Here is a 16,999-nt window from a genome sequence, read left to right on the forward strand (position 1 = left end):
AGACTTGCGCCATGATTTCACAGGGTGCACAATCAGTCTGAAAAAGCTTCCTTGATGTTATAGGACGTTGCTACTCTTTTATTAGCTGCGTGAAATCTCTACGGGGGATCTGCAGAGTACTATGAGCTTCTCTTTTACAGACCATCTCTACTTACGTCAGCACAGTTTTATTCCCATTACTCCTGGAATTCCCTTCTGATATCTCTTTATATCCTGTGTGGGTCATTACTTGCTAGGCTTTCCAAATGTGATCTCTAGGGGTATGAGGTTTCACCCACTAAATATTCAATTTCTTGGTGTCTTGTTTATCATCAGTTATTATCATCTATGACCTACAACCTATAATCGCTGTTCCCTTTTGGAGTAACCAGAATTGGTTTTTTACATTTTCAATCAATTGGACATTTTCTGCTGCTTTATTATCATTTTGCATTGGTCAGCCTTACTAATGTCTTACCATTGATCACATTCAGCAATATAATCTGAAAAGGTAAAAGCTTGCCACTATGTCCATTCACTTGCACAACCTGTATGTATCATGGTCCTCATTACTTCATGCTATGAAAGCTTCACTAGCTGTGGCCTGGTGCCCGGTGAGAAGGTTACAAAACAGTTCTCTTGGCTAAAGAGTGAAATAGTAAATAAAAGCCCAAATTTTAGTAACTCGAGAAAGTCTCCATTTTTTTTTTGTTTAAGAGATTTTTATTGAAGTTTTACATGAAATAATAAAAATCAATACAAATGCAAGATGTAAGCGTAAAATATAAAATGTACAGAGAATAATGTACGAAGTATAACTAAATAAATAACATAATGATAAGGTATAAATCGAAAGAGAGAAGAAAGAAAGAGAAAAAGAAAACAGAGAAGAGGGGAAAGGAGAAAAGAGAGGAAAAAGGAAGTGAGTGGAAAGGGAAGGCAAACTTAAAAACGCACGCAAAAAAGTCGAAGAAAAGGGAGAGATAAAAAGAAAAAAGAAGGAAAGCTAGAAAACAGGAGTAGAAGTAGAAAGATACGTAGTAAAAGGTAACCATAAAAGTTCAGATGTAATTTTTTGAGAAAGGGAAATAGAAGAAACAGTAGAAATCCTATGTTCATCGCAAACAAAATTCCACCAAGTTACTAAACATATTTTAGAGTTATCTTTCCATGAATATAAGATGACCTTAAAAGCAAGTGCAATAAAAAGGTCAAATAACAGGGAAATAGGGGATGTGACAACAATATCGGGAGATGAAGAGCCTAAAAACACATTTTGTAATGACAATGGAAGAGCACATTGAAAGACTTTCAAGCAAATATTCCAAAACGATTTCCAAAACGAGAGAACATTAGAACATTCATACAGTTGATGAATTAGTGTACCCATAACAGTAGAACAGGACCAACACATCGGAGATGAAGATGGGGAAAATCTAGAAATACAAACAGGAGTAATAACGGCTCTGTTATATATAAAATACAAGGATTGTGTAATACGAGCAGCAGCAGAAACTTTGAACAGTTTAGACCACAAATTATCCCAATTCGCAATAGAAAGAGAAACAGATAAATCAGTTTCCCAGGCAGTTTCAATATGGGATTTGGGTCTTTCATCAGCATAAGACAATAGTAACTTATATACAAGGGCAGCTTTAGGTCTATGTGTAGGACAAAATTGAAAATAAAGGAGAGGAAGGAGTGAGAGAGGGTGCATCATCGGGTATGACAAGAGAGGTTAGGTGAGATTGTAGAGCAGTGGAAATAATGGTATATTGAATGAGACTGGAGTCAGGCAATTGATATTGAGCTTGTAGGGTATGAAGAGGGGAACAGAACCAAGATGTACCACCTGATGTACATAGAGGATACCCTTTTCTTTCCAGTATTTGAAGTAGAAAGATTTACACGTATATTTAAGAAATTTATTAAACCATAAGGAGGAATATAGGAAACATTGGAGAGGTGTAAAACCAGTAGAAAAGTTATTGTATAACAGGTTGCGGGAATATTTTAAGATAGGGTTAGCAGATAAAAAAGTGCTGTTAGACATGAAAATTACATCCTGAAAGGAAAAATCTTTAAGGAGGGAGCGTTCAAAAACAATCCAAGTGGGAGGGGGAGTATCACCAAAGTCATAGGCTAATGCAAAGGATTGTTTGAGTAAAAAAGCAGAGTGATATAATTTGAAGTTTGGAAAGCGTACCCCACCTTCTCCCTTAGGGCGTATAAGCTTGGAAAGGGCAATACGGGGATGTTTCTTTTTCCACAGGAATTTTGAACAAATAGAATTGAGTTGGGAAAAATAGGAAAGGGGAATTTTAACAGGAAGCATAGAAAGTGCGTATAGAACATGTGGAGCAATCATCATTTTTATGGTGTCTAATCTGCCCCACCCTGATAAAAATAAGGGTGACCAATTAAGTAAGAGTGACTAAAGTTTGGAGATTAAAGCATTAATTGTGGTATGTAAAGAGGAGGAAAACCAGATTCCAAAATATTTAATTTTAGAAGGACACCATGCAAATTCAGTATTGTCAAACATGAACTGGAAACAGATGGAATTTAGTGGCAGGACTTCTGATTTGGAAAGATTGAATTTATAACCAGAAATGCTGGAATATAATCGTACTTCGTTCAAAAAAGGTGGATGGGAGTCAGTGGGGTTGGACATATAGATTAATATATCATCTGCATATGCAGAGATTTTTGTTTCCATGGAGTTATGCTGAAAACCCTTAATCTGTGTGTTAACACGGATACGTTCTAAAAAAGGTTCAAGGCAAAGGATAAAAAGTAAGGGAGAGAGAGGACAGCCCTGTCGAGTACCTCTAGACAAAGGGAAATATTTGGAAAAATGATTATTAACATACTAGCTCTGGGACATGAGTATAATAATTTAACAAAAGAAATAAAAGAGGGCCCAAAACCAAACCATTGGAGAGTTGCAAACATAAATTGCCAATTGATACGGTCAAAGGCCTTCTCGGCATCCAAAGAAAGGGCGGCAAGTGGAGATTTATATTTTTTGGCATAAGAGATAATATTAGCAAACATTCTTGCATTATCTGATGCCAATCTACCTTTGACAAAACCTACTTGATTGGTTTTAATTAATAGAGGAATTATATTTTCAAGACGGTTTGCAAGAATTTTTGTGAACATTTTACAATCATAATTTATTAAAGATATGGGACGATAATTTTTACAGTAGGAGTGATCTGATTTAGGAATTATAATAATCAATGCATCCATAAAGGATCCAGAAGCCTTTGCATTTGAAATGAAAGAATTAAAGAGTGGCAGGAGCATTGGGACAAAAATGGGAGTAAAAGTGGTATAAAACTCAGCTGTAAGGCCATCAGGTCCTGGGGCCTTGGACTTTTTTAGTGATTTTATAGCATTAATTATCTCTTGAGAAGAGATATCTTCTTCTAACGCATTAAATTTGTCTGACAGGGAAGGTGGAGAAGGAAGACCAGAAAAAAAAGAATCTAAATTCTGAGTGGAGGGACAGGTGTCATCAGAGTAGAGAGATTGGTAATAATTATGAAAAACATCAGCAATATCTTCACCTGATGAAACCATTTTATTAGAAGATTCGTTCATGATAGGTCTGATTGTTTTACGTTCTGATTTGATCTTCAGATAATTAGCTAACATTCGACCGGCTTTGTTTTGACCTCCATGGTATTTGGATATAATTTTAAGTAGAATATTACAGGCCTCAGTCGTTGCCAATTTATTGAGATCCGTTTTAGCTTTAATCAAGTGATGGAGGGCAGAAGACAATTTAGAGGTGAAATAAATATGTCTCAAATCTTTACGGTAACGTAGTTGATCTTTATATTTTTTCCTTGTCACTTTCTTTTTGCTAGAGACATAAGAGATGGTAAATGCACGAAAAGACGCCTTGGAGGCATCCCAATTATTAGGAGTAGTAGTATCTATAGGATTGTTAAAAGTAAAAAATTTGTTAATATAAGTAGTAGCCTTTTTAACAAAAACAAGGTCCGATAATAGAAAATTGTTCAATTTCCACCGACTAAATTGAGAGGAAGTAAGGGAAAGATCTAATGTAGCATGAACTGGAGCATGGTCAGAAAGAAAAATGGAAGCAATAGCAGAAGCTTGAATAGACGGCAACAGGGATTTACTAACTAGAATATAATCAATTCTAGACCTTGTGTGATGTACATTGGAGTAAAAGGTGTATTCAAGCAAATCAGGGTTACAAGTCTTCCAAACATCATACATAGGACGAGAGGTGATGGCAGATTGATAGGCCTTGTGCGTTTTGTCTGGGGTGAATTTACATTTCGATAACCTGTCAGAAAAGGGGTCTAACCATTGATTAAAATCACCAGCAACAATAACATTGGGACAATCAAGTGAGGAAAGTAAAATTTTGATATCATTCCAGAATTGAGGGTCAGGTTTAACAGGGCCATAAATATTTAATAAGGTTAAAGTTTTGTTGTGTACCACAATCTTTGCCATCACCCAACGGCCGTTTTCATAAGTTTGAGTTGATAAAATTTGTACAGATAAAGATTTATGAAACAATATGGCAACACCACCTTTTTTGTTGGACGTAGAGGAGTGAACAACCTGACCAACCCATTGTTTCTTTAACTTGAGAGATTAAACTTCAGTACAATGCGTTTCTTGAAGGAAAACAATATGAGAGTTAAGTTTGGATAGATGAGACAGTACCTTTTCACGTTTAATCGTGTTCCCGATACCACGGACATTCCACGTCACAAATTTACACATAATGGAGGGTAAGGAAGGTAATACATGGAGGGATGAGAAACACTTCAGGCGAACATCTGTAAGAAAAAACAAACCACGTAAGTAGAAAATACACAAAAAATGTTACAAAGAATACCAAAACATCCATAAAATCAAGGTAACAGCCAAATAAAAACATCATTGCAAAACAGGAAAAAATATATTTGGGAAAAGACCAACTAATAAATATACACGCCATTTTAGATGAAGAACAAATAATGAAAGTAAGGATAGTAGGGAAGAAAGAGAAGAAAGGGAGGTAGAAAAGAAGAAAGAAGAAAGAAAAAAAGGAAAGAAAGAAAAAGTAAGAGTACAGATCAAGGCAGAACAGCCAGGTCTGCAAGGAAAAGAGACAACTGAGCAATGGGAGCATGGAGACGCCAAAGGGACACGGACCTCAGCAATTAATAGAAAGGAAGAGATAAAAAAAGAGAGAACCTCATAGGGTGGGAAGGGAAGAACATAGAGACATGGTCATGGAACAAAAGTACAATGATGAGAGGGAAGGATGAGCCTAAAAAATTAAAACGAATACAAAGAAAAAAATTAAATGATTAATTATTAGTGTCCATTCCAGACGGTGAAGTAGTGTGTAGGTATAATCCAACTTTCTTCGGGTCATTAAAGGAGCGTGTACGACCATTGTAGGTGATCTTGCAAAGACAAGGATGGAGGATGCCATATTGGATTTGAAACTGTCTCATTTGAGGTCAAAGAGCTAGGAATTCTTTAACACGAGCATTAGTAGCATTTGAGACATCTTGGGAGATAAAGAGATTATGACTAGACCATACAAGACGTCGTTTAAGTTTAGCAGCCTTCAGCACATGCATCAACTCTGTAAATTCAAGAAAAAGCATAATAATGCCACGTGGTTTAGTAGCATTTGGGTTAAGGCGACCTAGGCGATGAGCTCTTTGTATGTTAAGAGGATTAGTTGTGGATTGAAGGTCTAAGAGGTCAGGCAGTAATTTTTGTAAAAATGGGACCATATCAGCTCCTTCAATATTTTCTGGAAGACCATAAAGGCGTAGGTTATTTCTACGGTTACGATTTTCAAAGTCCTCAGTGTGCAGCTTTAGGGCATGAATTTCTTGTTCCATTAAAGGAATTTTTTACAAGATATCCTGTATGTCACTGACACATTGTTCCAAGTTCAGAACTTTATTTTCCATAACGACCCATCTTTCCTCACTATGACTTAGTTTTTCATTGGTCGCAGTCATAAAAGGTTGGAGGCCACGGACTTCGTCTAGAATAGAGTCCAGAACTGGATTTTGGGATAAGAGTATAGGAGACGGTGGATCCTTTTTGGGTCTCTTTTGTTTCGCCCCAGAGAAGGATGCCTTCGTAGTATGAGAATCATGCGCCATGTTGAAAAAATATACAAAAAAGGGCATATTATAGTAAGTAGGGTGTCAAAATTTAGAAAAATCCTCCACAAAACACTAGACACAGGAAGCACACTCCAAAGATGAAAGGTAAAAATAATAACGTAAACTCTATATTAAGTCAGAAGTTCCACAAATAGTCACGTAAGTATCAGGTGAGAAAAAACCATTTGAATGACCATAATAAGGCTTAAAAATATCCAGTAGACCTTAAAAGAAAGGTCGCTGTAAGGTGAGAAAGAATGTTGTTGTATGACGTTAATACAGTAGGAGGAAGCAAAAAATATTGTTAGGAGTGAGTGGGTGAGGTAATTTAGAAGCCCCCACAAAAAGGTGAAGAAGAACAATTATCACCAAACCACAAGGAGTAACTGAAGTAAATGAAGAGTCATTCAAAAAAGATGTGGTACTTCAGGTAAGCAACCAGTCATGGACAATTCTAGTTAAACAGCAAAATAAAGTGAAGAGGCTCCGGTGTGTTATCCTAAAATGACGGAGTTGCACCTCAGTAGATCTGCACACAGCATAGTAGAGCAAAAAAAATGAAGGGCAAAGTAAAAAGGACTGCGACTTAAGCCAGTGCATGTTAGTAAAGAGAGACTTATAGGGCAGCGCAGTACAAAAAAGACTCCGTTATGATGACCTAAAATGGCGGTCATTCACCTCAGCAGGACAGCATACATAAAGGCTCATCGTCAAAAATAGAATAAAACTGCGACTTAAGCCATTACATACTTGTGGAATGAGCTTCTGTAAGGCAGTGCAGTGAGAAGAAGGAAAAAGAACATACCGGGAACTGTTGAAGAGAGAATGGAGAGGTCGCGGGCTCAGCGGCACAAAACGGCGGCCGCCCGTGACCCGAATGAGGCAGGAGACACCGGTAGTTCAAAGGTGCAGATTACCACCGAAAATCTGCAAACGCGTCACGCCATTAGACGCACCACATCTTCCGACGAGGTTTTCGGCGTTTGGTAGGTTCCACAGCCGATTCTGGAGGCTCGGTGGGTTCACGAAAGCTCCGTGTCGGCTCAGAGCTCACGCCGGGTCCGCCATCTCCGTACGGCGCATAAGACACGCCCCCCTAAAACCATTTATTTTTTTTACTCTTTATTTTCCAGTTTTGCAAGGAAGGCATGACAATAAAGATACAATGCAATCAGATGTATCACAATTTTGCGAAGGATAAATAAAACAAATATGAAAACATGCAAAAAATACCAAAAATGTTAACAAAGAATAATATGTCGTGACCGAAAGTAAAAATACACATCTGTAAATACTGACAGAAAATGCAATACACATAGCATTCAAGCAAGCGCCCTATAAGCAGGTCACCAGGGCAATGAAGAACTAGCCCACACCCTCCGGGGTAATGCCAGCCTGTACCTGTGAATCATGAATATTAACTTCTGCTGATGTGTTTCTAATATTTGTTGTATCTGCCTTGCATCTTGTATGGTCTAGGTTAGATCTAAATAAAGAAGTGTAAGATATAAACATAGTTGTGGTACAGTCTTTGACAAATCAGGGCAAAGTGAAGATCCCAGGTATTTGAAAAGCATTCCGTTGAGTCTCTGGCAAGCCTTAGCCTCTCCTTGTGAGCTATGCCCATGGGGGTGGGTTGGTTAGACCCGTGTCCTTTGCCACATCCAAGCTTGATACATGGCCCAGACGCCTAAAGGGAATCTAACCTGGCAGCAACATATTATTTTCGCTTGATGCATCTTTATCAATAAATTGTGCATAAGTACTAATAAAATAGATACCTTATAGATAGCAGATAGTTCTCCCCTTCCATGGATGCTTTACAGAAAAACATTTGTAGTTCAGGAGCAATTTCAACATTTACAGGTGACTGAAAAATCTACCAATGATTTGAAGGACACAAATCAATATTTGCCAAATGAGTCCCCTGCGGCAAATACTAACTCCAGCTGCACGGGCACATCTGGAGATGCGTATGGAGAAATGTAAATGCTCCTGTTTAGGGTATTTGTGGAATGAAAAGTGAAATCCCAACCCCGTCTGGACATAGGCTAGGCACCTTACTTATTAAGAAAGTGCAGACCTTAACTCAGTGCGAAACATTTACCAAGCTATATTCCCTAACTTTGGAAACAACTAAAGTGCAGTGCACAATAAATAAAAATTTAAAAAACAACTGCGTATCAACATCAAGTGTGTAAAGTCATGAAGACTGGCTCTGCAAGGCACTAGAGTAGCCAGATTGTAATCTTGATGTCGCCAAGAGAACTTCACTCCTGTTTTACTCCAGCCATCAGAGATTAAGCTCTTCAGCGTTTGTATCACCACAAAGGGGTTCTGGGGACAGTTGTGAAGCGCTGGTCTACAAACGGTGCTACTCGGTTTAGCAGAAGTACAGGTGATCGTGTATAACCTCAAACTAGAAGAGCCAACAGGTTTATTGACTATACATTCTAGGCAGCATATGTCATCCAGCTAGTGTAGTGAATTATCTCTTCACCTGTTATACATATCCCCGTTTGCCTCATTAAACAGAAGGATTTATCTATCTTTTCCCTAAAAGAAAACTTTGATTCCATACTTTTTCCTTGATCCCTTTTGTAGGCCACATGTTACCATGAGATCAATGGTGAACCCTGAATTACTATGCCCTGTTTTTATGTATCTTGACAGATATGATACCTTATTTTACTCCCTACTTTGAATCAGCTTCATGGTTGTGCTAGACATGTATTATATATATATATATATATATATGTTCTGATGCCCCTGCAGCTCTGCGCCCGGGGTCTTATTGTCTTAGTGACCTTAATGACCTTTGTGCACCATATCCTTCTCTAGTGAATCCTGCTGTATTCCCTTGGCTAACAGGACCTCCCTTGCATGCCATGTCTGTACTTGGGCCTGTGCGCGGTTCTTCTTTCTCATCAATTGGGCTCTAGGTGGGCACAACGCATTTGCCCAGTGAGTGAATAAAAAGTCCCCTGTATAGCTTTGTAGAGCATGCTTCATCTGCCCTGTATCGTTTTCCCTTTCAAATGTCTGTTATTTTGTGGTTTTTCCCCAGTGAGCCTGAAAATCTGCATTTCTGTTAACATGCACTGAGACCCTAGAGTGATGCTCTGAGGTTGGTTGAGGCGCCACCCAAATGTGCCCCCTTCTTTAAAGTGGGTTACTACTATCCTCACAAGCTGGGGTTTGTGGGACTGGTTGTTGTTGAGAACTCTCTAATGAGGTCACAAGCCTTTTTAACCATCACTTTCAGGTAAGAAGTCTACTTCCCCCTTGTATAAAAGGTTATGTCAGCCTCTCTTCAATGGATCTTTCACTCACATAAAATTGGAATATTTGTGGAAGATGTGTGTGTACGCATTATATATGTCGTGGGCTGAGTCTGTGTACCATGTGCACGTCTGATAACAGTACATGTTGAAACACATTTTGCATTTCAAATGAATGAGGTAAACAATAATGGTGAAGGGCTTTGTGAAAGGCTGTCCAGGTCACGTGGCAGACCTAGGTAACCTTGAAGTATACCTAATTTCCTTGCTATTTCTTTTTTTTTTTTTTTTTTTTGTATTGAGCATTCTTTAGATATACAACAATGATAAGGAGAGGCAAGGCTGAACGTAATATGTTAAATACAAAAACAATTGTTAATGATCATTACAATTTTGGATGTAGTAGATATGTGACAGATACAAACATAAAAGGTAAACCTAAAAACAAAATAGCAATACACATCTGATATAACCTCATTTTCCAACTCTACGCCTCTGAATAGAGGTGAAAGATATTTCTAGCTAGTTTAAATAGCTTTGTAGTCAGACCCTTTGTTGTTCATACCAGTTAGCTACGGAGGCCCAAATCAAGTCCCCTTTAGCTCTAGATTTTTTCCCTCTGGTTTTGTATATCGCCATTTCTTGTTTGTATATAGCCAGGAGTCTATTTATCCATCCCTGAAATGTGGGGGCCTCTGTATCCTTCCAGCGGGCTGCTAAGATAATTCTATATATAGCGGTAGATAGAAAGATCGTATAGATTTCTGAGTTGTTGAATTCCAGGGAGCTATCAAAGCCTAATATAAACAAGGTTGATGAAGTTTGAATCTCCCGACCAAAAATCTCGGTCCAGTATTTACCTATACTTTCTTTTAGTTGTTTAAGTTTCGGACAGTCGTAAAACATGTGTATTAAATTTGCGGGGCCAAGTGCACATCTAGGGCATTTATCGTGACTAGCCTTACCCCATGAAAATAATTTAAATGGTGTGTAATATAAATTGCATACCGTTTTATAGATTTGGGCTTTTAGATTACTCGCAAGTATGACCTTAGAGGATAGTTGTAGCACCATATCTATGTCAACGTTAGGATTGTTTAATTTGTTAGCCCAGCTATCTTCTATTCTATCGAGATCGTCCGGATGGTTATTTATAAGGATCCCATATATATCGCTAATTCTAACTGAAAATTTTTGCATCAGGTTTAGTAGCGATTGCGACTGTAGCTCGGTATTTGTAATGTATTGTCTTAATGATGTGTAAATTTGAATAAATTTAAGGTAGTCTGTGGGACGAATCTGATATTTAAGACGCAATTCGTCAAATGTTGTTCTACCGTCTGAGTTTAGGAAATCGCCAATAGTGACAATACCTAAATTTTCCCATCGCTTAGTAATGTTATCATTGAGATATTGAGGAACTATAAAGCTATGCCATAAGGGTGTATAATTGGTATGTTTGGGTATTGAAAGTATTTTAGTAGCTCTGGTCCAGATTTTATATGCGTCTGTGACTATCTTAAATTTAATCTTTTTATAATATGATGGCTCAATTTGCCTTAACAATAATCCTCGTGCTGTATTTCCTAATGTGAGTTCGTAGATAGAAGGGATATTATGCAAAGATCTGTTATGGTCTGATTTTTTAGATGTGATTAAAAAGGCCATCTGTTGTAAGATGGCAGCCCACATGTAATAGGTTAGATTTGGCACTGCTAATCCGCCACGGGCTGTTGGCAACACCAATTTGGTTATTGCCCTTCTTGTCTTCCCATAGTTCCAAATAAATGATGTTATAGCTTGATCTATCTTCTTCATATAGGTATTGTCGATTAAAAAAGGGATTGCTCGAAATAGATATAGTAGTTTTGGAAAAATTGTCATTTTGATATAGTTGGTTCTACCAATTATGGATAGATGAAGGTTGTTTACTCTAAGGAGATCTTTTTTAATTTTAGTAACTAAGGGGTCATAGTTTAATGTAATGATGTCATTAGTATTAGGTGAGATGGTAACCCCTAAGTACTTTGCATTTGCTACTTTATATTGGCCTGTGTATGGGGTGTTATCGGTACAGACTACCATCGTTTTGTCTTGATTTAATGAGTAGCCTGAATACAGACCGAATATTCGAGTGACTACTTCTATTTCATCTATGGCCTCGATAGGGTTGGTGGTTAGAATCGCTATGTCATCAGCGTAGGCGAGTATTTTGGTATTATATATACTTGTTTTTACTGGAATTATTGCTGGTGATGTTAGAAGTTTAATAATTAATGGGTTGATGTATAGTGAAAATAAGAGTAGAGAACACGGACACCCTTGTCTTGTCCCTCTCTGGATATTTATACTTTCGGACTCACAGCCCCCGGTCAGGATTTTAGCTTTAGGTTCTGTATATAGGGCTTTTACTGATTTTATAAACCCTGGGCCTATGTTGTTAAGGGCTAAGAGCTCCCATAAATACTGCCAGGAGACCCGGTCAAATGCCTTTTTGGCGTCTAATAGGACCAGGGACATTTGACCTTTCTCTATCTTCATTATATCAAACAGTGTTAATACTCGGCGTATGTGATCGGTGGTGCTTTTGCCGGGTATGAACCCGTGTTGCCAAGGAGACACTAGTTGTTCTATGTGCTTACCAAGTCGGTTGGCTAAAATCTTCGCGTAGGTTTTAGAATCTGAATTGATCAAAGAGATTGGTCTATATGACGTTGTTAACTCAGGGGGTTTGTCCTTTTTCCTGAAAACTGATATGTTTGTTTGTTTCCATGACTCTGGGGATTTTCCATGCCATTGGATACCTAAGAATAAGTCTTGAAGGATTGGAATTATTATATTACCTAGTATCTTATATAGGTCTAGGGGTATCCTATCGGGCCCAGCAGCCTTCCCTGCGGCTAGTTCTGCTATTGCCAACTCCACCTCTGTTCTAGTGATCTCTTTCTCTAATTCATTCCTTAAGTTATCGTCAGCGGGTTGTAACATATTAGTTTCGCTATGCCAGTTAGCTAAAAACTCCTTAATCTCATTGGCCGTGTGTTCATCTTCATTCTGGTATAACTTTTGATAATATTCCTTGAAGCAATTAGCGATTTCTTTCTGGGTGGTATATTTATGTCCACAATGTTCAATACTTTGTATTGTGTTATAGGATTGAGTCTGTCGTGTTTTTAAAGCTAGGTGTTTCCCGACATTTTCGCCTACCTCGTATGATTTGTTTCGATAAGCTTGGACAGTTTCGGCGGCTTTAACAGCTAACTCATTATTTAATTCTGCCTTAAGCACTAGGATCTTTCTTAGGGTATCCTCAGCCTGTTCGCCATGTTGTGTTTGGATTGCATGTTTATATTCTAGTTGTGTCAAATCGTTTATCAGTTGATTATGAATTTTCATCCGTTCTTTCTTGCGAGTGGCAACAAATGTGGCAGTTTCCCCCCTTAATGCGGCCTTATAGCTGTCCCAAACGATGAATCGTGAGGCACTATATCGGTTTGCGTCAAAAAATTCTTTCGTCCATTGGGTTATATGAGTTATGTACTCTTGGTTGGCTAGTAGTTTCCTATCGAATGACCACTGTGTGTGGGCTCGATTATACCCAGATATTTCCACTGTAATGAAAATCGAATTATGGTCAGAAATTGTCTTTGGATCTTTAAAGATCAGGGCATTCAGAGCAATATCAGGTGTTGCAAAGAAATAGTCTATGCGAACATACTTCCGATGTGGATAAGAGAAGAAGGTGTAACCTGGGTCTTTACCCTTTTTTAACAACCATAAATCCTGAAGATTATGGGTCTGAATTGGATTTAAAACTGCTCTGAACACCCTGGGCTTCCGTCCGGAGTATGTATAATGGTTCTGAAGGGCCTGGGTCTGGTTAAACGTTAAATTAAAATCGCCACACACGATCAGGGTACTTGGCCATGATGCCAGTTCTGATTCCAGTTCAACAAATAATGTGGGGTCGTCAAGATTAGGGCCATAAACAGAGCATATTGTAATACCCACATCTAGTTGGACAATGGCCCATCGTCCATGGTCGTCAGCTTTTTTACGTAGCGGGCTACCAAATCTTGTTCTTGCAAGCAGAGTAACTCCCCTAGTTCTTGAAGTTTGAGTTGTTGTAATTAATATATGGTAACCAGGTATTTTTAGTTGGTTAATCTCCCCTATTGGTATATGGGTTTCTTGTATGCATATGATATCACAAGAGCTATAAGCCATTATTTGAGAAAATTGGGCCCTCTTTCCTCTGTCGTTTAAACCTGCCACATTCCAACATCCTATGTTTAATCTACCCATTTAATTGTATTATTTTTACATCGAGGTTCATCAGCCAACATTCCGTCATAAGTATCAGTTTGCTCATTTTATATTTTTTTGTTATTCCCCCCCCCTACCCCAAGTGCACCCGGTGCACCCAGATTCCCACCCTCCGCCCTCCCTTCTCCACTCCACCCTCCCCACCCCTTGCCTTCCCGAACATGGCAATGAGACTCCATCAGAGTCTGTGGTGATGGATTGGCCTGCTCTGTTCAGGACTAGCGTGGCATGCATTTAAAGTGTACAGGAAATGACAATTACCTCAATTACCTCAAACGGGAAAAAAGTTATGAATAGAAGAAACACACTTTGCACAACATGATAAAATAGAAAAGATAAGGGTCAAGGAATAGAAGAAAAGATAAGTGTAGGAGAGTGAAAAGGTCAATAATTGAAAATTATGGATGACATCTGCATTAAGAAGGGGCAAGATGGCGGCGTCAGGCTAGACGCCGGTTGCTGCTCTGAACGGGACAGCCGAACATGCCATAAACTAACCCAGAGATTTATACCTGATTAAGAGGGAAATGAACCGAAAACACTGTGATGAGTGTGCCAATAGCCCCGAGAGATATGGATACCAATATGCGACTTATGCAGCCAAATGAGTTTGAAGCTGTACCTGCCACGGCTTCACTTTCCGCAAGGACGCCGCTTTCGCTGCTCTCCTCCGTAATTGGATTTGCTGTACTCCGCCTGCTGATCGGTAATCACCGATCTGTGTGTGCACTGCGCTCCTTGTGCTGGCTCTTCCGGTCAGACTCTGCAGATACTCTCAACTTAGCGAGCTCCGTGACCGATACGGAACGCCTGAACCCTGTTACCGGCAGCAGATCACTAACCCCGTCAGCAGCAATGGCCCCGAAGAATGCGGCCGCGGTGGCGGCCAAGACAAGGGCTGCACATCAGGCGCTGATGCGAGATCAAGAGACAAGTAAGACAAGTAAGCGTGGTGCTACAAGTGGGGGAGTGCAAGGAGTGCAAGGACCAGGAATGCGCGCTGAGACAGCTGACACAGCAGTGGTGGCAGAGAAGACGGTGGAAAAAACGCCAGCCCGGAGGGGAAGCTTTTCAACTAAAACACCACTAGCGTCCCTATCAGCAAAAAGTGCTACAATAAGTACTTCAACAGTGGCTACATTGTTTCGCGCCGCTAATCAAAGAACAGTGGCAAAAGAGGCACAACAGATCACTGAGAAGCAACTAGTGACTGCCCCTATGGAGGGGGGCGGTATGTCTATATGCCTCGCGGTTTCAGGCCAGGCTGAGGGGGATGCTGTACCAGGTTGGAAGGGGGCAGAGAATGCTTCAGCAATGATATCGGTGCAAAGTTATGAGACAGAGACTGTGTCCAGCAGCGCACCGGAAAGATCCGGTAGTATTAGCGGGCAGGTAAGCCTTCTTACCCCTTCTACCCCTTCTATCTCTGCGCCTCCTAAATCCGGTACTAATGATCAGCTGGGCACTGATAACGAGGGCGCACATAACAAAGACTCAGTGGATAAAAGTAAAAGTATTCTAGCTAACCAAGAGGGGGACAGTAATAACATTCGCAATGTCACTATCGAACCTGCACTAAAGACTATTAGTATACATGGTGATCAGCGGGAGGTTACAATTCTCCCCACTTTTCACTCCGAGAGCAGTCTGAACAATGGGGTTGAGCGGGCTAACCAAGGCCCTCCCGTAGACCCTCAAAGTGCCACGGGGATGCAAGCAGATCTCTTGCCTGAGAGTTTAATAGTCGATGCTCAACTAAACTCACTCACCGACTTAAATCACAAGTCACAAGCTGGGATCAGCAACCCCCCCGAGAGAGGGGCAGGGAGCGAGAACTTACAAACTTCAGAGGCACTCCACCCTGATATGGTAGCACCACAATCTAGCTCCAGAATAGATGTACACCCCGGAGATGCTATCGAGGCTCTTGAGACCGATAAGGACATAACTGATTTTTACTCTTTATCCGAGGATATCAGCTGGTTAGGCGATACGGATGAACTAGAGGATGTGCAAGATCCAGAGAATGATTCAGGTTCTAACTCAAGCTCGGATGCTGAACTCAATTTACCAAAGGAACAACGCGACAAAAAAAGAACTATATTAAAAAAGAAAAAAACTGGGCATCACGGCGCAAATGATTTATCATGGGACTACACTCCAACAGCCCTAGCATTAAATCAGAGCCATACTCTTGATCCAAGATCTCAAAGATCGTCCTCGGAACAAAATCTAAACAAGGAAACTCTCGAGGCTTCAGGAACCACACTAACACAAGTAATGGAGACAGTCCTGCAGGCCATAGCATCACACCGAGAGGAAACTTCTAAAGACAGTCGCAAAGCCCGAGCAGGCCTACAAAAAGTCCAAGGAGTGGTTCGCAAACTTTCTAAAACCATGGGCGCATTTACAGAGAGGCTAAACGACATTGAGGATCGCATTGTGGTTAATGAGACAGAAGCCACAGCTACAAACGAACGACTTGAAACCACCGAAGCACAGGTTCATGACATCAGATGGAAGCTTGAAGATTACGAAAATAGATTGCGCAGGAACAATCTTCGAGTGCTGGGAATCCCAGAAAAAATGGAAGGTGAGGACTGCCGTACCTTTATAATACAACTATTTCGTGATACCCTTCCTGAAGTAAACACCTGGGATTGGGGGTATGAGGTACAGAGAGCTCATAGGGTACCTTTAACTTTAAGATCCACGGTACCTACAGGTAAATACCCACGCGCAGTCCTAGTCTACTTTGGAAACTTCCTGCTTCGTCAGGCCATTGCGGAGAAAGTCACTCCTGATAAACATCGTAAAAAGGATTTAATATCGTACTTCGTGCGTCCCGATTTCTGCCACTGGACTGTCGAAAGGAGGTGGCGACTCAGGCAACTCATCAAACCCTTCCAAGAGAAGAAAGCTGTAGTATACTTGAACAATCCTGCAAAACTAAAAGTAATATACATGGGACAGACTACATTTTTTACATCTGAGGTCAAGGCTAAGGAATACTTAGACAGTCTATGAGAGAACAACTGTTCGCACCTGAGAGTAGGGTGGGGAGGTATTTGATGTAGGCACGAGATAGAAACAGAATTAGGCTACTGGCTACCGGTTTCACAAGTAGCCTGATACATCAGAATACAAACTGTGTAGCTGAAAGTAAGAAAAAAAGAATTAAGAATTTCCTTGCTATTTCTATTGTAAGGAGGGATTGTGTTCATGTGGGGATGGTGTTGTGGC

General features: G+C 39.9%; 1 protein-coding gene across 2 annotated transcripts in view; it reads left to right on the plus strand.

Moving 5' to 3' along the window:
- ANKRD29 (ankyrin repeat domain 29) overlaps positions 1–16,999 on the plus strand; it is a 459,839-nt gene that overhangs the window by 156,967 nt on the left and 285,873 nt on the right. The gene's annotated exons all lie outside the window — the stretch shown is intronic.

The sequence above is a fragment of the Lissotriton helveticus genome, chromosome 4_1 (assembly GCF_964261635.1).
Source record: "Lissotriton helveticus chromosome 4_1, aLisHel1.1, whole genome shotgun sequence".
Classification (NCBI taxonomy): domain Eukaryota; kingdom Metazoa; phylum Chordata; class Amphibia; order Caudata; family Salamandridae; genus Lissotriton; species Lissotriton helveticus.